General features: G+C 43.1%; 1 long non-coding RNA gene across 1 annotated transcript; it reads right to left on the bottom strand.

The window, feature by feature from the left end:
- Positions 1-4,591: 4,591 nt before the first annotated feature.
- On the bottom strand, positions 4,592-23,009 carry LOC133046702 (uncharacterized). The gene is made up of 3 exons (XR_009690545.1): positions 22,951-23,009; positions 21,570-21,680; positions 4,592-4,697 (listed from the first exon to the last, which is right to left on the bottom strand). It is a non-coding gene; the product is annotated as an uncharacterized LOC133046702 (long non-coding RNA).
- Between the last annotated feature and the right edge of the window lie 1,464 nt (positions 23,010-24,473).

Below are 24,473 nucleotides of genomic sequence, written 5' to 3'. Positions count from 1 at the left end.
TCCTCTGAGGCCAAGCAGTAGTTCCTGAAAGCTATGAGCAGCTCAGAAGCACATTTCTTTGCTTTTGCTTTTTCCTTCTGTGTTAACTTCCTCTCTTTTCACATCATTGCCTCTTCCCTAGGATTTCACATCTAAGTAAATTGTTAGCATGTAAGAATTTGACTCGGGTTTAATTATCTAGGACATATGGGCTGAGATATTAATATGCTGTAGGTGTATTTCTGACATGAACACTTAGGCAGCAGTATAAACTGGTTAAAAGCACAGATTCAAGCTGGGCACCTGGGTTCCAATCCCAGCTCCTGCATTTAGCACTGGTATGACACTGGTTAAGTCACTCAGTCTGCATTTTCATTGCCATTAGCAAAAATGCATATTCGTAGCTACCTCAAAATTTTTATGTGAGATTTATAAGGCACATAGTGAGAGTTATGTGTGTTAGATAATTAAAGGAGAAAAAGAGACAGACGATCATTGAATTTCTTTGCTAAGGAAAACTCCCAATCAAAAACACAGATCCTATCAGCAGTTTCACCTTTTGACCAAATTGAATTCAAGGAACTAAAGATAGAGTAGCCTTGGGGGATAAAACTTGGAATGAAAATAACTGAAGCTGAGTCTCACCTACTATGCACAGTGGTGTGGGAGAGAGCTGACTGTTAAATATTCAGGAATGTTGTGCGTGGCTGTTCAACTGTTGTTAGCTTGAAATTGGCTATAACAGTAACTGGCAAATACCACAAATTAGGGCTTTACATTTCTTCTGAGTCTCAGAAATGCCACGAAGAGTAAGTGGAAATATTTGTTAAGCTATGAAGTGCTACAAAAATTAGCATTAATATTTGCCTGTCACACTACTAGATAAAGGTTTGGATCTCTGTATTATTAGGCTCCATCCAAATCAAGAGCCCTTGATGCTTCTGGTGACTCCTCATTTCTGCCTCAAGAAAAGAAAGATGCCTAAAAGACAACACAGGGCTTAGTAAGAAGTGTTACCCATGATCTCAGTTTCAATCACTTCACATAATATACATTGTAAATTTCCTCAATTTGTGTCACAGAATTTTCAAAGCATTTAGAGTATAAATTTTATCTCACATTTGTCTATAATTGAGACTTGAACTACAATCAGTTCCTTGCTCTCCATTCCTAACTTCACTATTTTTCACTCAGATTGCCCATGTCTCAGTAGCATTCGCTCCTCCAACATTCCTGTTTCACCCTTCCCCAGCCTCCCACATTGCCAAATTCATTTTTATTTAATAGATTTCTGTTCCCTTATCACTTGGGAACTCTAATTTCCAGAATTAAGGGAAGTACCTTTCTACCTATTTTCGTTGTAGCCTCCACACACTTCATCTCATCTATTATTTCTGTGTGAGAAAATTCAGCTCATTCCCTGGTCTCCCCTACAAGGCTGTGCATTTCTTTTCTAGTATGTATCCCTGTATTTAGTGCAGTTCTTGGCTCATAGTAGATTTCAAACACTGATAAATTTCTAAATAGCCTTAAAAAAAATTTCCCCCTAATTCCTACATGAATACTTATATATCCATAGAAGACCAATTTTGCTATAGAACAGTTTACTTGAGTAGAAAATTTGTAAGAGTATCAAGTATAGTTCAGGAATTTACAAGCTAATGTCTAACAGATGTCAGATACATGGATATATTCTGGCATAAATCACTCATTCTGGATTTTCAAACCAAAAAAAGGTACATTTCTTTATAGAAACCAAAGGGAAAAGAAGTCTGAGAGCAAAGGAATCATTTCTGAAATCTCTGATAATATGCAAGGACACAAGGATCCTCAGATGTCACCATAACCCTGGATTTATTCCTGGGTAGACGTGCTTTTATTAGATAGGAAACTGTGATCCTCTGTCCTAGTACATTTCAAGGAATATTTTAATTAAAATGTTTTCAGCATGTATGAGTTAGCATACTGGAAATGTCATTTTAACAGAAGAATTTTCATATACTTTGTGGCTGTGAACCAAGGAGTCAGTCACAAATGGAAACTACAACCAAAAAGCTATTTTTAGATTGGAAACTTAGAGGTACTCTATATACTTGCACTAAGAATTTCTCTTCCTCATTGGGCTTTTATCTTTGCATTTCTTTAAGAACTTCTCATTTGTCTCAAAATAATCTCCCTTTCTTAGTATCTCCCCTTAACAAAGCAGCACCCTCTGCCCTTGGAATCTTGTCAATTACATTTTGGATAAAATTAGAATATGTTCTTCTTTATTACCCATTTTCCACCAAAACAGAGAAAATCACGCATCTCCCTGGATAAAGCAGAAAATCATTAAAATTGGTCCAGGACCATACTACAAAGCTACAGTAATCAAACCAGCATGGTGTTGACACACAAAAAAAACAGACATGCATCAATGGAATAGAATAGACATCCTAGAAATAAACCCAGACACCTACAGCCAATTAATCTTCAATAAAGGAGGCAAGAATATACAATGGGAAGACGACAGTCTCTTCAGCAAGTGGTGCGGGGGAAGTTGGACAGCCACATGCAAATCAATGAAGTTAGAACACTCCCTCACACCATACACAGAAATAAACTTAAAATGGCTTAAAGACTTAAATATGAGAAGTGACACCATCAAATTCTTAGAAGAGAACATAGGCAAAACATTCTGACATAAATTGTATCAATGTTTCCTAGGTCAGTCTCATAAGGCAATAGAAACAATGGTAAAAACAAATGGGACCTAATTAAACTTAAAAGCTTTTGCACAGCAAAGAAAACCATAAGACAAAAAGACAACCTGCAGACTGGGAGAAAATATTTGCAAACAATGCAACTGACAAGAGCTTAATTTCCAAAATATATAAACAGCTCATACAACAGCAACAACAAATAACAATTGAAAAATGGGCAAAAAAAACTTTTAGTTCTTTTCATCATTTCTCCATGATAAGAACCATGCATAAGAGAAAAATCTTCATCTCTCTTATTCACATCCCTAGAGCCAAAAAAACACATAGGAACACAAGAAGTACAGACGGATGACTCAGTCAAGAAACTGTAGTGATCACCTGTCCTTTCACAGAGGCAGAAGCAAATGTTGCAGCTTCACCAGGCTAGACTCATTCCAGCAAAGGGCACCCCTGGGTACTTGCAAGAAGCTACTATGTTATAAAATGCCCATCATGCATCCAGAGCTTAAGAACAACTGCAGAGGTGAGCAGATCAGAAGCTCAAAGGCATAGAAAACTCCCAACAATATACCAGGTAGAGTTCTTGCTTTGGGTTTGCAAACTATTCTTGGAAACCTTACATGGAGTCAAGATTCAGAATATTCACAAATTCCATTCAATTTCATAAATGTGCTATACTTTTGGATATACCTTTGATTGAGATGGAGAAGTTTACCCAAGAAGCAATCTTTCTTTAAAAAGTGAGTAATTCACATTTCTTGGCAGATATGGTAACTAAAAGAATCAGAAGGAGGAAGGTGACACTGACATCTAAAATACCTTTTTCATGTTACCTAACACATTCTGTCTGATTGGCATCATTACTCCCAATTTCAGAAAACTGAGAGGAAGAGCCATGTAGAACTAGATTCAAAACTCAGTTTCTCTGGGATGGGATGGGATGGTCTTCAACTCTGTCTCCAAAGCCCTTTCTTCTGCATCATGAAACCCCTCATGAGGCTTTTGAATAGCAGCAATAAAGGGATCAAGAGTAGGACACTACCAATTGTATCACTGGTCCCTTGGCTTTTGACTCAGTCGCAATATACATTATGCAGTAAATGGTCCAAGGGCCCCATCACTATTAATTTATGCCACTCTTTAATGGGCTTTTGGCTAAAACTTGTCACCTCTATGTTTCAAAAGTACTCTGAAGACAAATTCACTGTTTATACTGGTGTATTCTTTATCATAAGAATCCTAGATTTGGCCTCCTATTCTAATTTATATTACTTCAATTTTTTTTCAAGTTTTTATGTTTGTTACCATATCACTGTGTTCATTTTTGCTATGAGCCACCTCAAAGCCATTGTGAAATAAAGTATAAAGAAATAAATTACACTTACTGTGGTAGATGACAAAAATGGTCATAAATTTTCATGTTTCCTTATATCCACGGCTTTTGCCATAGAACATAACTCCTCCCAGAAAGAGAATCTATTTTCCTAGTCCTTAAATCTAGACCGACTTTGTGATTTGCTTTATACAATAGAATATGACAGAAATGATAGCGTGCCAGTTCTGAGCCTAGGCCTCCACCCCTTGAATGCTTTTCTCCCTCTTGGGTCCATGACGCAACCACAGTGAACAAACCTAGATTAAGACGAGAGACATTTGGGACCACTGATTCCATTTTCCTAGTAAAAAAAACCAGCCACACTCCAGAAGCAGAGACACCTGGGTGCTCTGTCATGAACTCCAGATTCATAAGGGAGCCCAGCTACAACTAGTAGAACTATACAGCTAATTCCAGCCTAAGCAAGCAAAATAAATAGTTGTTTTCTTAACTAAGGAAGCAATAGCTACCTGATACACCTATATTTATAATTGCCATGCATATGCGCTCATACTGTAAGAAGTGACTTACTTACATAATCTCAGCCATTTTGAGTTTGGCACAGTCCTTGTTTTATAGCTGATCCTTATACAGGTTTAGCAACTGGCCTTTCCTCTTCCATAGTGTAAAAGTAGATCAACCTATTGGATTGTCATAATTGGAAATGTTAGTTAGAACTCCTTAGCCATGCACTATTTCACTTGTATACTTTCCCATTTGGCCTCCAATTAAACAGACTGAAAAATGAAGCTTGAAAATCATTTGCAAATTTTTCACATTTTTACTTAAAGTTTAAACTTTAGATCATTGAAAAGGATGAAGTCAAATTATATGGAAGAACCATCTTATGAGAACGGTTTTCCCCCAAGTCCGACAGGCTTTAAGAAAGTTCTGAGAAAGCCAGGTACTCCCTGAAGGATCCAGCCCATCCCCAAGTTGCCTGAATGTCCCTGAAGGTTACTCTGCAAAGCTCTCCTCAGGGGGCCTTTGAGACTACAAATTACTCATTCGGAAGTTTATGGGCTGACACATCTTGAGAATGTCTTTGAAGGAACACAAATGAACGTTCTATTTTCCTGACTACAAAACTCAGTACCAAGTCATGAGCCAAATTCTCTTCATTCTATGGGTCTTTGTCCACCAAACATCCCTTCCCAATGCACGGACGACATAAATCAGCTCCCAGTGTCAGAATTTAACAATTTCAGAAGATCGGGAAAAAAAAACAAACCAACATCCTTTCAGGCTGGCTCTGTAATCTGTAACCTGTGAGAGTTAAGATCTCTTCCAGTAAAAGAGATGGCACAGGCATTCCAGTGGTTGGTTGAACATTGTATTATGTAAGGATGAAATAAAGAACAGAAGCCTGCTCAGTTATCCTGGCTGTGCTCAATGGGCAAATACAAGTTCATAAACTAAAATCAGAGCAATTTAAAAATTTTTCTACTTGATACCTTAAAAAAACAAGATGCACTGAATTTTTCTCACTTTCATCTTGCTTCTAGTTTGTATTTCACTTTGTTGTTCTTGAGTATTTTATATATTCAATCAATCCCTTCCTTGCCCAAGGACTGTGTGTGTCTGAATGGACACACACTGGGGCAGTGAGCTTTGGGGACAACGGAGGCAAGGGTGGATGTACCCAGGTAATGAGAAGGGGACAAATCCATAAAGTCAAGGAGAACTAAAGACTGTTCAATAATAAAAACTATATACATATGCAATTGAGCAAAAATCAAAAGTATAATGGGTCACATTAAATTTGACAATCACAAATTTTCCAGAGAGCCCTCCTTAGACCTCAGTTCCTACAATGACAGTTCTAACTCAATTCATTAACTCAAAGCCCCACAGGATTGGGCCCTCTGCCAACCAACACCCCTTATCATATTTGCTTTCTGGTGTTGAATATGAATTCTTGCACCTTGTCTATGAGACTAACCTTTAGACATTTCACTAGTAGTTATTAGGCTAAAAATCAATCAATCTCCTCTGCAGAAACTAACTTTGAAATGAGGTTCACACGGGTTGAATGCAACTGTGGAGCTTTTGAATGACTGGGTCAGGAAGGCAGATGGGTCTGAAAGTTCTGGTGGGAGATGGTATTCAAATGTTGAGCAAGGAAGACATGAAAAATTAGCCTCCTGGTTCTGCATCTTGCAGACTTCTTGTGTGGTCTCTTTTAAAAGATAACCATTCTCAGGATTTTTAATGTTGAGACATGTTCGATCATTTTACTGAAATAGTTATGAAAAGAAACAAGTACTGAACATATGTAGGTAGCTTTAGAACTACACTGAAATCCAAAGAAATGTTAAGTTACAAAACTTTATCAGTTTAAATCAGTAAAAATCATTTTAAAAAAAGGGTGATTTTGATTTTGCTAAAACGAAGTAATCCAGATTGTATTTAAGAATAGAAAGATAGATGCATCTGTGTGCTTAATGCCTCTTTCTTTTTCACTTGATTCTTTTGCTTTTGATAAGTTATTGCTTGACTCATTATTCTTACTTTGTTAAAAAATATTTAGTCATCAGTACATTAGATTGACCAGTCATTTAAAACTATGTGCCACAGATAATGACCTATAATGAATGATCTGTAATGACCCATATGAAAAAATAATCCAAAGAAGAGTGAATATATGTGCATGCATGACTGATTTACTTTGCTGTGCAACAAAAGGTAACAGTATTATAAATGAACTGTATTTAAATAAAACTAAAAAAAAAAAAAAAAAAACTGTGCCAAAATGCAATACAGTGGGGGAAAAACATTAAATTCCACATAATAAGTTTTCCAAGTGTTTTTATAACTTCCCATATGTCTACTTATGACCCGCTCCGTGTCCATGAATAAAAAGATGGGTGCCACCATCACACCGGCCAGCAGCACAATCATGGTGTTGACTGTTAAGATTGAGGTCTTTTTGAGCTGGGCTTTCCTAGGTTGCTATTTCTTGAGTGTTTACCTTTTGGAAACAAATGCAAATTCATATATGGAAACTGAGTAACAACACTCAGGTACAAGGTAACAGATCAATGTCCAGAATTACTTACAGTAACTTGTATGACAACACAAAACTAAAATTATCACAGAAAACCTATACCTTGGAGAACACATTCAATGTTTGTAAAACATCTTCCTAGTATACTGTTCTGCCTGAGACAACCTGGCCTTGCTAATAGATTATCTATCAAAGCATTATGAATAACTCTGAGGACTCAGAAAGGTGGTGCTGCAAACTTACTCATATAGTGGGACTTGAGAAGGACTAGATATATAAAGACATCTGATAATTGAAAGTAAGAAGTTTTAAGAACAGCTCCTAATTTTTAATTTATTTTTTTGCCTTAGAAAACACAAACTAAAAAGTTAAAAATGTTATTACTTTTTATGAACATTAGCATTTTTACTTAATATATCTGAAAACTAACCTTCAAAGGCTATTTTTGAGTTTGTTTCTGGTTTATTTGTCTGATCAAGTCAGAGGCTGTTCCCTCATGTCATTTTAGTATCTCTTGTCAGGGGTGGGGGGGGGTGGGTGTGGCAGGAAAAGTCAAATCCTTTCTCTTACACAGAAATGAGCAAAGAACAAAATTAAGGAAGAACACTGTATGTCCCCTTTTAAAAGTTAACCTAAAACTCAAAGATTATTTTGAGTTCCATTAGAGATCATCATCCAAGGGATAGACTTGTCCACAAAGGTGTTAATTATTCTTTATGAAGTACATTATTTCACCTGTGGCTTCATGAATCCCCCCCCCACCCCCCCCCACCCCCCCCCCCCGCCACATAAAGATATCCCACTTGTGCAATTACCCCACACACATATACATCTTCCCCACACCTTGCAGTAATTTAAGTACCAGTCTCCTCCAATGTCCTGTTTCTCCCATAACAGAAGATGCAGACTTGGTAGCCCTGGGACTTTGTTTTCTACCACTAGGTTGAAATAATTCTGGCAACTGGGACCCCAGAGATTTCACCATCTGATTGCCTTAAGATCACCGGCCAACTTAATGGGTTCAGAGGATTATTGCAATCTTGGGGAAAACATTTTAGAACAAGTCATTATTACTTACAGAAATAGCTTTGAAACTTTCCCAATATATAACTCCGCTTAAAATATTACGTAGTGACCTATATAAATTTGTTTGTATGCTTATTTAAATGCCTAACAATTTATATTCAAGGAGTAAATCATTTAGATTGCTTTTTAGAAACATATATTCTTCATTTTACAAAGAGCAGCCCACCTCACCACATCCAAGTCGATTTTTAGACTTTTTTGAGGCAGAGGCAGCTCCTTTTCCTCGACTATCCTTTCTCCTTAATAATATGATGGGTAGCAGGCACATGACTGTCCTGATAAAGATGTTACCCAGCCTCCCTTGCAGCCAAGCGTGGTCCGTGATTAAGTTCCGGTTAATGGGAGGTAAGCGAAAGTGTCAGAGAGCAGCTTCTGGGAAAGTTACATGAGATTTGGGTGACATATGGCCTCTGCCTCTCTTTCATTACTTCACCCCTCCTGATGCCTAGAAGTAGATATCACTTTGACCATGAACATGAAGTCATACCACACAGGAAACAGCCCGGAGAACTGTTTAAGGACTTCCAGGAGCCCAGTCACCCCACCAGCATTGCAATGCTTTTGTCTACACTCACCTGAGAGACATCTATTTTTTGAGCTCTTTTTGGATTTCACTGTTACGGCACATAAACCCAAAGTTACAGAATGCAATTTGGTATGAATCAAATTGCTAAGTCGCCAACTTACAGCACTGATATGGCACAAAGATATGGAAAAATACAAGAGGCATGAGATCTACCTGAGAACAATATAGAATTCCTAAGACATGCACATTAAGTCTAGGTTGATCGTTTCTATCACTAACAGGGAGAAGAATCATGTTCTGAATCCACACAGGATGGAGTGAGGAAAGGTCATCAGCTTGCATAAATGCCTGAAGGTCAAATGTCAAGAGTTGTTTGAACAGCTTGGTGGGCTAAAATGAGGTAATCCAGACCCACAGACTCTTGGGAATAAGCTGAGCGGTTGAAAGAGAAGCCCGGACAGAAGGGACTTTGAGAAGGTACGTGGGCCAGGCCGACAGCAGCCCAGCTCCCTTTCTCTGGGGCTGACGCAACCTGCCCTGCTCCGCCCTAACCTCTGACCTTCTGTACAGCCCCACGCAGAGGAAAGCCCTGGGCAACTGCGCTCTTGTTCCTTGACCAGCCTGGCTGCAAAAATAACCCCCAGCTGCTCTGAGAGTGCCAGAGGGCATGGGGCCGGGCCCGACCCCACACTTGGAGTTTGGAGAGGGAAGGGCAGCCCACTCAGGCAAGCATCAGATGCCTGAAGCTCCCTCTTCCTTCCCCGAGTGTGGCAGCTGCCACAAGGAAGGAAGGGACCCTGAGAATGCTCAGTCACACGTGCTCGGTAAGCATGCAGGAATGGCAGCCGAGGTGGCAGCCATTCCTGGGCGCCCAGGCTCCGTTCGGCAGGCAGTGACAAGGCCAGGGGCACAGAGCTAAAAAAGCCCACGGAAAGCCCCCACCCCTGGTGAGTCCGGGTGACACTGAACAGCTCCGGTCTCTCCCAGCGTCAACACCGGGAAGGGACAGCTGGTGTGACCTGGGCATGATAACAAGAAACCAGGCTGAAACCAAAGCAGCAGGAAGTGGAGCCCAGCTGTGTCAAGTAGGCGAGGAAGCCACGTGGTCCCTGGGGAGAATAGGGTGGGGCAGGAAGGACTAAGCCGGGGTCCAGATAAACCGGGAAAGATGGAGGTTTTTAAAGCTCTGTGCTATTTCAAGGTAAAAGGAGTTTATTTAGAGTGGGTGAGCCAAGCCTCTGCTTCATCACATTCTTAATGGGACTCAGACATGTCTCTGAAGGGATGACACCCTTGGATGCTCTGGGGCCCCTTGCTAGCGTGGCAGACTCCCTCCGCTCCATTCCCCTAGATTCTCGTGCTAAGACAAAGACTTCCGATGCAGAAACCCTTTTCAGTTCTCAGCCTGACAGCCCTCCACTCGTTCATCTGTACACGGGCTCTGTGAAAGTGACCAGAGGGTCTCTGCCCAGTAGGCAGAATAGTATCCCAGAGCACGCAGATGGAAATGCAAGGCCTCCAGCAAAGGACTGGCAGACTGCCCAACCCGGGTGTCCTGCGTCAGCCTGATAAGCCCTCCAAAGCACCACACTATCATTGTAGAGCAAGGGCTTGGGTGGTGATGCTGATGATGCAAAATGCTGTTAAGCTTGACTCACCCAGTTTTTTGATGAATTGAGGATCTAGAGGCTTGCCTTCTTCCTCTCTCCCCTCTCCATTCCCTTTAGTCAGCTCCTAGCTTTTAAGCAACCATACCACCTGAAAGCATTCTCTTAGATTCTCTCTAACAAATATATTCAAGGAATCCTTTATTCAACGCTATTGAGTATTCGTTCCTATCCTATCATTGGACTTGTCTCTGCCTACCCCTTACCCCAAGCTAACCTCTCAGATTTCCCAAAATTAAATCAGCAGGTATGTGCTGAGTTCATATCAAAAGTATCATGAGTATAATGGGATGAACATATGTAAGGAGCTCAAATTCTATATGGGGAAGGTACATAGACACACAGGGGCTTCCCAGATAGCTCAGTAGTAAAGAATCCTCCTGCCAGTGCAGGAGGTGGAGGTTTGATCCCAGCATTGGGAAGATCCCCTGGAGACAGACATGCAGAAAGAGAAGACAGTGTGAAGAGACACAGGGAGAAAATGGCCATCTGCCAGCCAGGAAGAGCAGTCTGGAACAGACCCTTCTCTCTCAGTCATCAGATGGAGACAACCCTACTGACAGCTTGATTTTAGGCTTCTAGGCTTCAGAACTCTGAGACAAGTCTCTAGGTGGTTTTTTTAAGTCACCTAGTCGGTGGTACTTGGCACATGGGTAAGACCTAAGTAAGCACAGGACAATGAGGAAAGCCTCACATGTTAGTGAAACAGCACAAACAAAATAACCAATAGGAATGCCACGCACAGCATGAGAAAACCAGTTGACCTGAAGCAAAACATTCATGGGGAGAGTGTTTACCACATATCTTGTAAGGTAAGGGGTCTTTGTGGCAGCTCGTACGAGGCTGTGTTCTCCATTAAAGCATTTGAAATGTGTTCTAAAGGCAGAGATGAACTTCGAAGGAATTTCATCAGGAGTCACGTGAAACAGGGATGGGGACATGTTAGGAAGATGGTGAGCAAGATGGATTGGACAAGGGAGCCTGGAAGAAGTTTGCTCAGTGATGAGTGGCTCACAAACTTGACTACAAATTAGAATCACCTGGTGTGATGGGCCGACGGATGACTTCCAAGGATCGTCATTGCTTATCCGGAAAACCAGCAAATGCTACCTGATAGAGCCAAAGAGACTTTATCACCGTGCTTTAGGATCTTGAGATGAGGAGATGACCCTGGATCATGCAGATGGACCCTAAATGTAATCACAGGTATCCTTGTGAGGAAGCAGAGGAAAACTTGGCTTAGAGCAGAGAAGGTGATGTGGAAACAGAAAGAGGGGGAGGAAGAAACAGGGAGAAAGAAGGTCTCGTGACGGGCCAAGGAGCTCAGCAGGTTGAATCACACCCACCTTCATTGGAGGGCCACCTTCTTCATCAATCTAGATTAGATTCCAATGCTAATTTCTTCCAGAAACATCCTCACAGACAGCCCTTAGAAATGTTTTCCTAGCTCTCTGGGATCCCTTAGTCAAGGTGACACATAATCTAGCCATCAGTGAGGAGAAATCATCAGAGCGGCAGTGGGAGACGCCGTGTTACAGCATAAAAACCTAGGGTGTTGGAGGTGGGAGGCAAGCTCCCACCGGAGGGGGAGACTACAGAGTCACATGACGCACAAAGGGAGAAGAGAAGGGTGACTAAAAAGTGATGCAGATTAGAGGTCAGCCCTGACCTTTGAGAACAGTTTCGAGAGGGGGAAGAGGTGGGGGTGGGTCATAAACCAGGTTATAGGAGGAAGTGGGTGGAGAGGATGTGGAAGCAGCGGTAGGGGCGAGCTTTGGGAGCTCCAGCAATGAAATCAAGCAGAGGAAAGGAGTGCTAGCCTAGCCAACTAGACAGAGCTCACTTAGGAAGACGGACGTCGGCGTCGGACTGACCTGACCCACCTCTACCCCCACCACCTCCTAAAATTTGCATTAAACAAATTATTTAATTCTGCACAAACTCAGTTGCCTTGTTTGGAAAACAGCAGTAAACAATACCAACACAAATAACACCAACACCAGAGTTGTGAGGATCAAATGAAAGAGAAGAGGTAAGGTGCCTATTTTAACCTGCTGGTATATAGTAAGTGTCCTAGAATTCAAGGCAGAAACGTAAAAGAGTTTTGGAATCCCACTTTCCGATCAACAGGGTTGACAGGCAAAATACAGGTTTCACAGTTAAATTTTAACTTCAAAACAGAAATAGTATTAGATATGTGTGTCCTAAATATCACATGGCCATACTTATACTAAAAAAAACTATCTTTTTAAAATTAATTTTCCATTGCTGCTGTTAGAAAATTATCACAAACTAAGTTACACCAATTTATTATCTTACTGATATGGCTCTCACTGTGCTAAAATCAGGGTGTCAGAGGGGCTACGTTCCTGCTGAAAGCTCTAGGGGACAACTTATTCTTTTACCTGTTACAGCTCCCGAGGCCACCCGCACACCCAGCCTTCTTCCACCATCTTGAAAGGCAGAGATGTTTCAGCCTTTGACTCACCTTCCTTAATCACATCTCCCTGACGGCAGCTGATGAAGGTTCTCCCCTTTGAAGGACAAACTTGATTAGATTGAATCCAGCTGCAAAAGTCAGGAGACTCTCCTCATTTCCAGGACCATTAGCTTAATCACATCTGAAAGTGCTTTCTCCATATAAGGGAACACAGTCACAGGTCCAAGGGACTAGGAGAGGAACATCTCTGGTGGGACATTATTCTGCCTACTCGACTGTTAATCTGGGGTTTCCCTGGTGGCTCAGCGGTCAAGAATCCGCCCACCAATACAGGAGACGCAGGTTTGATTCCTGGGTTGGGAAGGTCCCCTAGAATAGGAAATGGCAACCCACTCCAATATTCTTGCCTGGAAAATTCCATGGACAGAGGAGCCTGGCAGGGTACAGTCCATGGGGTCTCAGAGAGTCAGACTCTACTGAGCATACACACACACACACACACACACACACTCATACACCACTGTTAATCTAAAGTTCTAATTCAACTAGGTGACCTCTCATTGCTTGCAAAATCTGGTGATTGTGAACCCACCTATAAAACATGCTTTGATTAATTGGCAGGAAAAATGCTAGTTTGCCCTGCCCCGGAACCCTAGCTGCACATTGTGTTACTTCCTCTTTCCATTCTACAATTCCCCCATATGTATCTCCCTCCAGGCTGTATGATGCGAATGTGTTTGCGTTCAAAGTTTTATGAAAGAGATCTGTAGCTGTTTGAAGAGAAGAAAACTGTGCGGAGAGAAATTCTACCTTCTTGACTTCCATTATAAAATGAGATTTAGTCTTATGTCATAAGAATTAGTAGGAAAAACAGAAACCACTTTAGGTATTTTGGGCAATAGAAGGAATTTAACACAAGGAACTGGATGCACACAAAACTCCTGGAAGGTCTGGAGGAGGGTAGATCAGGGAAAGCAACAAGCTTTTAAACTTGCTGCTAGCTTTAGAGACAGGAAGCTTCAGGGACTACAGGAAACGGCTGGCGATGATTTCATCTGCTTCCAGCACTCACTGAGGTGGATGATTCAAAGGGAAACGTCTGGGATCTAAGACAAACTCTGATATCTGTTGAGCGCCACACATCTGCTCACTTCTGACAGAGGAGCAAGAGCATAACTTCTACCCCTCCTCCCCCTTCCAAATCCCATGCAATTGCCTCTGGTTGTCAGCATCAGACTAAAATCTCTTTTGGCAAGGGATGCTGGGAAATGTAGTTCCCAGACTTCCAACCTTAACAATTAGAAGGAAATGCATAACAGACAAGCTGGCCTATACAGCTAAAGAAACACTCCCAAAGAATCAAAGAGAGAAAACTTTGGCCAAAGGAAAAGGGAAAATAATCACTAGTGCTCAGGTTCCTGGTTATTGCAAAATACCAAAATCCCTGTGTTTTGTATCTATCTGTAACTTTTATTTTAAAATGATACTTTGGAAACTTGCTGTGGGCTTACCCTGGCCCTAGGATTTGGCCCTAGGATTTCACTGTCTACAAACTCTTGGCCATCAGAATTTTGCTTTCTTGTCTAAGATGGCAACATGTGAAAAGAAGAGTCTTAGTAAATATGTCTGTTTCCAGGGCTAATTCATGAACCATAAGATATGACAGTTTTATTACCTATTGCTGTGGCACAAACTGCCCTCTAAAACTTAGTGCTTTAGAACAATAATTCCCCTTTTCTCAGAATTGTTTGCTGGGCTCTTCTGCCCCTGTGGTGTCAGCTGGGTCACTCACTTAGCTACATTCAGTTGGCTGGGCTGGAAGATCTAAGAGAGCTTCCCGGTGCCCCTGGGGGCCTAACTCAGGCATTCCCATAACTTAGTCACCCGTGATCAGACTCTGACTGCCCAGAGGGAGGAAGTGGAAGCTTCCAGACCTCTAACAGCCTGGGCATGAAAGACCTAGAACGTTGCCTCCATTATATCCTATGGCTCAAGGAGAGGCACGGTGTCCTGATTCAAGTAGAGGAGAAATGGGCTCTACCTCTCAAAGGACAGAAAGCTTGTGCATACAGAGAGGGAAGGAATTAATCAGCAGCCACCTTTGCACACTCATGGGATTCTATTCTCCCACACATGAACTTTGATATTTATTTTGATTCTATCCTCACTTCACAATTCAGAGGATGAGGATGTTGACCTTAACTTTGACCTTTATTGCTTCTTCTTCATCAATGGCCTCAACATATTTTGCTTACATAGCCTATTAATAATAAATATCTGGGCAAGCTTGCATACATGTGTCCCTGTAGACAATGGGCTGACTGTCCTATGCCATTTTATATAAGAGACTTGAGCATCCACTGATTTTGGTACCCATGGGGATCTCAGAGCCAATCCCCCATGGGTACCTAGGGGGGACTGAATGTGTACAAGTAACTGCCTTTGAACAATACACAAGTTAGAGGCAGTGACCTCTAACTGGCTTAGTACAAGATATGTGTATAACTTTATACTGACCCAGATCATGTAGTACTGCAGTATTTAGTGAAGGAAATCCTTGTATAAGTGCACCCACACAGTTTAAACCCATGTTGTTCAAGGGTCAACTGTAAGTACACGTTATGTGTATATTATACTTTATATAGTAGTGTATATATAGTATACGGGCTTCCCAGGTGGCTCAGTGGTAAAGAATCTACCTGCCCATGCAGGAGACTCGAGTGTGATCCCTGGGTTGGGAAGATCCCCTGGAGATGGCAACCCACTCCAGTGTTTTTGCCTGGGAAATACCATGGACGGAGGAGCCGGGTGGGCTACAGTCCATGGGGTCGCAGAGAGTCTCATATGACTTAGTGACTAAACAACAACAACATATATAGCATACACATACACTACTGCCAATCTATTTGTTAAATATTAATAAAGTTTAATGTATTTTTAGAATTTTAATAAGTGTCACTTATGAACAGAAGATTGTATATTATTTTTTTACACTCCACTGTGAAGATCACAGATCTATCCTTCTGTCTTGGGTTCTCTCATTAAGTCCTTACCCTTGCAAGCCCCTTCTACTACCCTTGGGGTGACATTGAGAATTTGCTCCCTCTTTTTATCCTCTTCTTGTTCCCTAGATACATCAAATATCAGATAGAACTCAGTGTTGTTCCACACTTCACAGCAGATAGCTAAGAATGTATCATGAACTCAAGCATTGTGAAATCTTAAGGCTTACAGTTGGGTAAAGAAGATTTGCTCTTCTTTTATAAATGCTGTTACATTTTTAGACCCCCAATGTTTGTATAAATATATACGGGTAATCAGGCACCCTCATCCCTCTGAAAAAAACATTCGAGGATTAAGTGTTGATCAGAATTATGTTCTCTCAATAGAGGAGAAGTCTGAGAACAACCTCAGCTTATAGGAGCCAGGTGGGTGCCCTGTCATCTCTGTCTCCGGAGTTCTAGCACAGGCGCTAGCAAACAGTAGGCGCTTAATAGATGTTTGTTAAACTAATGACTCACCCCTTACCTCTAGCCATCTTGTACACACTGCCTTTTTTCCTATGTGAGTAGAAATGTACACTTTGGTTTGTAAGCAGTTACTAAGAAACTCTGAAACACACAAACATGCATTTCATAATACAAAAATCAAACTCTAATCATCACAGAAAATGTCAGATAGAAGGAAAAGAAGGAAAGAAAATGGGATATTGTAGTTGTGAGTGCTCTATCCTTTTAGTTTTGAGTACAAGTTAATTTCCTTCTAATCTTTAGGGGGAAAAAATGTGTGGAAACAGAAGAGCAGACTTGAGGCAGAAGCAAGGGTGGAGGACTTTAAACGATGCCTTCTGATCTGCAGTTCCTATCTCAGCCAGGATCATCTCCAAACAGGCCTGAGTGGAAGAGAAGATGGAGACGGAGGCCAGCTCCTTGTTAATCAAACACGAAGCTGCTGTGTGCGCAGCCCTGGTGTCCAGGCTGCTGAAGGCGCTGATAGCTGAGGCAGAAGCGCGGGAGAGGCTGATAACGGGGCCCCTGGCGGGCCATTCCCGTGCTTCTGGCTGCCAGAGGTCATGCCTGGCTCAGGGACCTGATTCACGGCCTGGAGCTGGAGGGAGCGGGGTGGGGCTTCCCCTTTCTCAGCTTGTCTGTAATTTACCCTGGTTTTCTGTCTGGCTCCCCTCCGCTTCAGAAGGGAGACTGGAGGGCTTGCCTATACTACACGACCGAGGCCGAGGGAACTTTCTCAGTCGGTATTTCGAAATAAGCACTGGAGGCAGCCTGTCAGGCAAGTGCTGAGAAGCAAGAAATATGTGCAGGGGTGTGTGTGGGTGGGGGGTTGGAAGGGAACCTGGGCTCTGACTGGATGCCTTTTGTTCCTTTCATTCCAGGCTGCCATTCCCATTGTTTTCACCAAGATGTTTTTCTCCCCCAAATGCAAGAGCTGGAGCAGTAGGAACAACCCACCCCTGGCCCTTTATACAAACAAACCCCAGGCTGCGAGCTACAGCCGGAAGCGGGAGTCCTGCTCCCGCTGAAGGTGCCGACAGCTCAACTCAGGCTCCCTCCCAGCAGACAGACGGGAGCGAGGCTTCTGGGGCTCCCGCCACTGGATACAGGGCAGTTACCCTTAGTGAGACCTGAAAATAAAACCAGGATAGTGCTAGGCAGGCTTCAGACCTGCTGATCAGTCAGTTACAGAGAAGACATTTCTTTTAGGTTTTTCAAAGCCTGTGCTCCTTAAACTAGGTCCTGCTCCCCAGCCTCAGGGCCATCTCCCTGAAATGAAAAGGTTGGGTCAGAGGGTGTTCAAATCCCCCTGCTGCTCCCACTTCCTCTGATCCCATGACCTTTTAGCTGTCAGGACTATGGAGACCAGCAAAGGCCTGGAAAAGTCAAAAGAGTGGAAAATCCCCAGATAGTTCTTCACCTTGGAATATCAGTACTTGATTTGGAACGCGCATGTGCGACCTCATGAAGTCACACAATAAAGGTCTGACACAGAAGCTTTCCCTGGTTTCTCCACTCTGCCCCTTTAAATCCTGAAGAAGTCTGCTCACCTTTCCAAAGAGATTTAAATACCTGCTTAAGCCTTCCTTAGCTGCTCCCCTGCCCCCATCCCGACTAGTCTTTCCAGTTTCTCTATCTAGTTAGCACTTCCTCAGACTGGGAGAGGGGGAGATGTTTGGTTTAGAAGCCCTCACTGCAGGAAAGGGCTGCAGTTCCTCTCTGCACCCCTCTTTTTTTTTTTTAAATGATTGCACACATATATTTAACAGTACAGTTTTACACAGAATGCTAAGAGCACTTTCTTCATATTTTGCAGAAGGCCTTGAAACATATGGACTTTCTATTAATATTCATACCATAGCACAGACAAATCTAACTCCTAAATAGATGCATTGCAAGTCATTTAGAGTTTAAAGGCTTAATGGCAAAAATGAAGGGAGAGAAAAGGGTAAGTGTATTTTTATAAAACTGAAGGAAAAATATATTTACGAAATAGTAAATAAAATTAAATACGGCCTTATGCTCCCCGAAGGAGATGACGCTCAATTTGGAGCAGTGACTGCTATGTCCAAATAATCTCCATCTGGAATCTCTGATTGCAGAGATGAACCGCATTTTAAGTTGCATCTTAAGCAGTTCACAGAGAGAGAAAGGGTTATTAACCAGGTTTTGAAACAACCAACATGATACGCCAGCGATCACGCCATCTCTGACTTTGTTCCTCTTACAGCGCTACATGTATAGCCCCATTTTACAGATGGGAATACTGAGTCTGAGATAACTAAGTTATTCAAAACTATCAAGGCTCTTTAAAAGGTCAAATGAAGAGTAGAAACCAAGCCTTCTGATTCATAACACTCCCCCGACTCCACAGCACTGTTTAAAATATTGATCATCTTTCTGGAGGAAATGACTTGGCCTTCCATGTTCACCTGTCCTTGGATTGAAAGAGTGGAAAAATGGAATAAGTGGGAGGAGGTCAGTTCAGAGTTAAAACTCTTAAAGGGATTTGACTCCTCTCTTGCTATGCTCAAAAGGCTGCTTCTGCTTCCAGGATTTTCCAGAAACCCATAATCACGAAACCTGTAGCTCTTTCAGTCATGTGTAACTACTTAAAACTGTGCAGGCAGAGTCCAACCCACGGGTCACCTTTCTGTTATGTGAGATGATAAAACTACAGCATTCACTGGGTATTACAGAGGGTAGGACACCCTCTCCAGTAGTATCACTTTAGTGGTCATGTTCCTTGCTTTGACAGTGTCCTTTAGTAGACAGAGAAGTGTGCTACTGATCACTGGGACTTTTTCCTGTTTAATGTCAAAGGGAAAGAAACTTGAACTAATTGGAATATGAATTTGGAAAGGATATTGATACGTTCATTTTTTCTAATGAAATACTTATGAAAAGATATAATTTCAGTTCTGACTGTGCACAATTCACTGATGGTTTTATAAGGCAAAGCTCATTTTGATTTATTTTAAAATTCAGTTAAAAACATTGCTGATGACTGTTACTGGGGGTTTCATGTCAAGGATTTTATATTTTCACGGTTCTGTTTTGTTGAGGTACTGAAAAGGTCTATGAATATTCAGAGTATGGATTTGATCCGAGAAAAAAAGAAAGAAAGAAAAAAGAAAAAGATAAAAAACCAAAACACACACAGAAAAACAAAAAGCCTCAAGAATGCAAAAATTTTTTTGAAAATCACTAAACAATAGGCTTCTGATGGCCATGATTTAAACAAGATGAACTGCAAGGTTTGTCAGTCCATTTTGGATTGAAAAATAGCAGATCCTTCTTTTTCTAAATTTCCTTAATCATCTCCTTTACAATGGTTTTCTATGCCCAAAGCATACCATTTCATTCTCTAAAGACCTCTGTCCTGACTTGAACTTTGAACTGACTTGACAGAAGCAGTTTCTGGTTCTGTATTTTGGAGGGGTTGTTGGAAGAGGTTTTCAGGGAGGTCACGTTGAAACGTCTGAAATGCCCAAGGATATGTGAGGAGCTTTTTTCTGCAACACAGATGCACAGAACCCGAACAGCAGAACCAAGAGGGGGATGTGCAAACAGGAGGCTCTGTTCCAGGGACGTCCCTACCTTTGGCCAACTCACTCATTTTGATAGCACATTTATCTGGTGATGTTGCTTTGGCAAAAACAGTACGGTGGTTTTGAGTTCTTTTAGTGTCGCTGGTGGTTTTAAATGCCTTTTCCCCCAGTGAAGTAGTTCACACACATTTCTTAGCCACAAAAGAGTTCAACGAAATGCCTTAGAAAATGAACACTTCCTCTGGACTCTTGCCCTTCTTCATCATCACACACATACAAGTTTCCCTTGTGGGAAACTTCCCATTTCTTCTATTCTTCACCCCAGTGGAGCTGGTTGTTTGGATTTTTATCAACTTAATTGCTTCATTTTGGTTAAAGATCATTTACTGTAATGACTGAAGATGTCTACTCATCAGAGGCCTATTAAACTTGCAGCTTTTGTTTAACTTTTGTATTTATTTTTAAATTGAGATATTTGTGGTACAATATTATGTTAGTTTCAGGTCTACTAAAAGTAACAACTTTTAAATTGGATTTCAAAGGCTTCAGTTTTCTCATCTAAAAAAATGAGGATGGCAACAGGACCTCACTCAAGGGGACTGAGAAAATTATGCTGAGAAGATTCCAGTAAACTGCTTGCTAGGTGTTCTATAAGTGTCTGATGCAATTATCCTAACGTCAGACAGGCCTCTTTCACTCTTTGGACTGGAGTCAGGCTGAGATGGGCGTCTTCAGACATCCCTGAGAGGACGTGGGGAGAGATCTCAGTGCCACAGTTTATGGTTAGCCATCCTTAGGGGGAAGTTTCCAGTCTCCCTCAACTTTTCTTAACGGCAGAAGTGTAAGTTTTCCCTTTCAGATCAAGGGATAAAAAGGCACCCCAAATCTCCACTTCTCTGCCAATCCTGAGCCTCACACTGAACTGATCTGTGAGGGGAAAACATAGGCCTCCTCCTCCACATTAATTTCAATAGTTGCATTTCAAGCAGCAGACAATAAGCAGGCTTTTCTCGTTCCTTTATATGGTGGCCAATCTGGGGGAAAGAGGAAGACTCAGGATAAGACTGGCACCAAGGAACAGGGTAAGACTAACTGGTCTCTATTCGTGGAAGTACCTGTGCCATCACCATCTCACCAGGTGCAGAGAGTCATAGGCTCCCTCCTTGCCCCTCGTCACTGGGGAAGGAAGGAAGTGACAGTGGAAGCTCCTGGGATGTCGCATGTGTTTGCAACTTGGAGAGGAATTTCTCATCCCTCCCTTGCTCTTGTCTGCATGCCTACTACTGCTAGGGCACCTCTGACACAGTCCACCTGCAACCTCCTCCAAGATCCTCTTCTATGTTGTCCCAGGAGCTGCTTGGTTTTATCTCTTAGGATCTGAAAATGTTCTAGCCAAAGGTTTTTTTTTTGGTCATATTCATGTTCTCACGTTTTTGTCAAGTAGGGGATATAAGGAGGTTAACTGCTCTTGCTCTTTCTGTCTCAGAAACTCAGACACATCAACATAGAATTAGGAGTCCTGAGCTCAGAACTCATGCTTTGTCTCCAAGATTATCCAACCTGTAAGAAATACCAGAACTTTCCTGAGATCCCTATCAGCTGGACATGAATCAGTATCTCACCTGCAAGAGGTGGGTTCTACATTAGATTTCACAGAGTAATAGATGAACTAAACATATCTCCCCTGCCTTCTAATATTTACTTGGACAAAATATATTAATTCTTACCCTGAGTCACAGAGGTTAATGCTTAAGAGGTATTGCGTGTGCACTTCACCACCTGTTGGCTACATGACCTGGAGCTCAGGTCTTTACTTCCCAGCACCTCAGTTTCCTCATCTGTAAAAGAGAGACAGGAATCTTGTAACCGGCATGGTTCATGGCAGGCAGACTGCCTAGCAATAGTAGAGACTCTGATGATACAGGCTATCAGTGACTCTGGCATGGAGAAGGAGCTTCCAAATTCCAATTCAGCTCAATATTTAGGTTGGTATAAATAAGCCCAGCTTCCCAGGTGGCTCAGTGGTAAAGGAGCCACCTGCTAATGCAGGAGACACAAGAGACACTTTGAACCCTGGGTCAGGAATATCCCCTGGAGTAGGAAATGACAACCCACTCCAATATCCTTGCCTGGGAAATCCCATGGACGGGGGAGCCAGGTGGGCCACAGTCCTTGGAGTTTCAGAGAGTCAGACACGGATGAGTGAGCAGGCGTGCACAAATGCGCACAACACGTCCTTCACTGTACATCTTTGTCCAAGTTTCCCACACCCCTGGTTCTTTTCCCACTGACTTGATACTGGTTTTCTGCCTCTTTCCCTGTCCCCTCCCAGCTTCAACTCCCCAGGTACTTCTGCCCAGAGATCTCTGTTTCCTTGCTTGTGGGCTTCGCTGGTGGCTTAGCTGGTAAACAATCCACCTGCAATACAGGAGACCTGGGTTCCATCCCTGGGTTGGGAAGATCCCCTGGAGAAGGGAAAGGCTACCCACTCCAGTATTCTGGCCAGAGAATTCTGGCATGGGGTCGCAGAGAGTCGGACACGACTGAGTGACTTTCACTTCACTTTCACTTGCAACCCTCATTCTTGCTTTTCATTTTCTACGGATTCAATGGACATGAAATTGAGCAGACTCCAGGAGATAATGGAGGACAGAAGAGGCTGGGGCGCTGCAGTCCATCGAGTAACAGAGTCGGACCCGATTTAAGGGGCTCAACAACAACGACCTTTACCTTCAAAGCAGAACTGCACAAGGATTCCTTTTTTAAGCCACTCATAAAGGCAGGCCCGCTGCTGGGCGCACGCTGGAGACGCGCAGTTGGAAAAAGCGGAATGCCTGGGCTATGGAGATCTTTCTCAGAAACTTGCGACTTGAGCGCAAACCACTTTGTGATCTCCCAGGCGGAACCTCGGGGTGCTGCGGCCTGCGCAGAGATTTGCAAAGCCTAAGCACAGGACTGTGAAGTCCGGGAAGGGAGCGTGCGCTGCGTGCCGAGGCGGCTATTCCAATAATAGCTGCAGCCCGGGAGGATGGTGCGTGACTCAGGCCTGGCGCACGTCCCCAGGCAGCGGTGTGGGCGGGGACGCGCACCAGGACAAGGGGGATTTACCTGGGAGGCCGCCTGCAGACAGACTCCGGAGGGAGCCGAGGGCACTGGGGCAGCGACGCTGACTCACACGGGAAAGCCAGAGGGCAAGGACCAAATTTGAAAGAGCAAATCGCCTCTGTCTGGGAAGCTCTTAGAGAAACAGGAAGTGATCAGCTGGTAGCAAGCTCAGGAAGGGAAAATCACCTGTCGTCGTGTCTTTGTGCTTGCTGAAATTTATGAAGATGAGCGTCTGCTGAACGCAGCACTGTGCTTCTGAGAAGTGAGACGCATCATTCCCTCTCCTTGTCTCCCCTCCCCCTCCTCCTACCCCTTCCACCCCCACCCCCATCCTGTCATTTTCAAAGCCTGCTGAGGGAGAATCTTGGTTCAAGCTCATTCCCACCCTCACGTGGAATTATTATTAATATAGCTAACATCTAGTCACAGATCTCTGTTATCACAGATGACTCAATAACATCCACTCATCTAGCAAGCTCTGGGAGTTGGCCATGGACAGGGGAGCCTTTGAGAGCTGCAGTCCATGGGGTCGCAAAGATTTGGACACGACTGAGGGACTGAACTGAACTAAACATCTAGTCACAGCCTTCGTGTTCAGTTTTTCAGGATGTGATTAACTGAAGCGGTGGCCAGCTGAGAGGGTACTCTGCCCACCAAAATAAGAGCCGGGACACCAGCATAAGCCAGTCCAGAGGAAAGGAAATCTTTTCTGATATGTCTACCCAAAGGAGAACAGCATTTTTTTTCTAAATAGCACACCATTCTGCATGCTAGCAGTGGTCCTGTTTACTGAGAACTTACTCTATGCCTAAGTCTGTGTGAAGAATTTCAGACACATCTGCACATTTAATTCTTACAGCAATCCTAAGAAGCGAATTCTTCAAAGTGAAGTCGCTCAGTCGTGTCCGACTCTTTGTGACCCCATCCCTCCGTCCATGGGATTTTCCAGGCAAGGATACTGCAGTGGGTTGCCATTTCCTCCTCCAGGGGATCTTCCCGACCCAGGGATTGAACCTGGGTCTCCCGCACTGCAGGCAGACAAGCGTCTGGGCCACTTTCAGTATCCTTTTAGAAGGGTGAGGGGATGGAAGCACAGAGAGGCAGAGCGACCTGCCTCACACCACACAGCTATTCCTGTCAGGCGTGGACTTTGACACAGGCCATCCCCCGTCCCGATACGATTTAGCCCTAGTTGAGGAGGAGGAGGAGGATGGTGATTTAAGTCTCTGGATGCCTTTTTTTGTGGCCTGTGTTCTCAGGGGTGTTTCAGTCAGCCTGAACCTCTAGGGAGAACTGGGAAGGTGGAGGATTGGGGAATTCTAAGAGAGACTGGCTCCAACCTTCGGGGGCCAGGCTGCCCCAGGGCCTACCTATGGGCCGGATGGGGCTGATGTGCCCCTGGCTGAATAGCCGGTCTAGGAGGGAGGTCCCAGGCAGCACAGGGCGGCCGGCCCACTGGAAGAGCATAGACTTGCCGCTGCCCTGTTCTCTGGATGCCCTGCACGGGGAGGACCTTCCTGTTACGT

Source organism: Dama dama, chromosome 25 (assembly GCF_033118175.1).
Source record: "Dama dama isolate Ldn47 chromosome 25, ASM3311817v1, whole genome shotgun sequence".
NCBI lineage: Eukaryota > Metazoa > Chordata > Mammalia > Artiodactyla > Cervidae > Dama > Dama dama.
The sequence above is the reverse complement of the archived record's forward strand: the minus strand, read 5'-3'. Positions and strand labels throughout refer to the sequence as shown.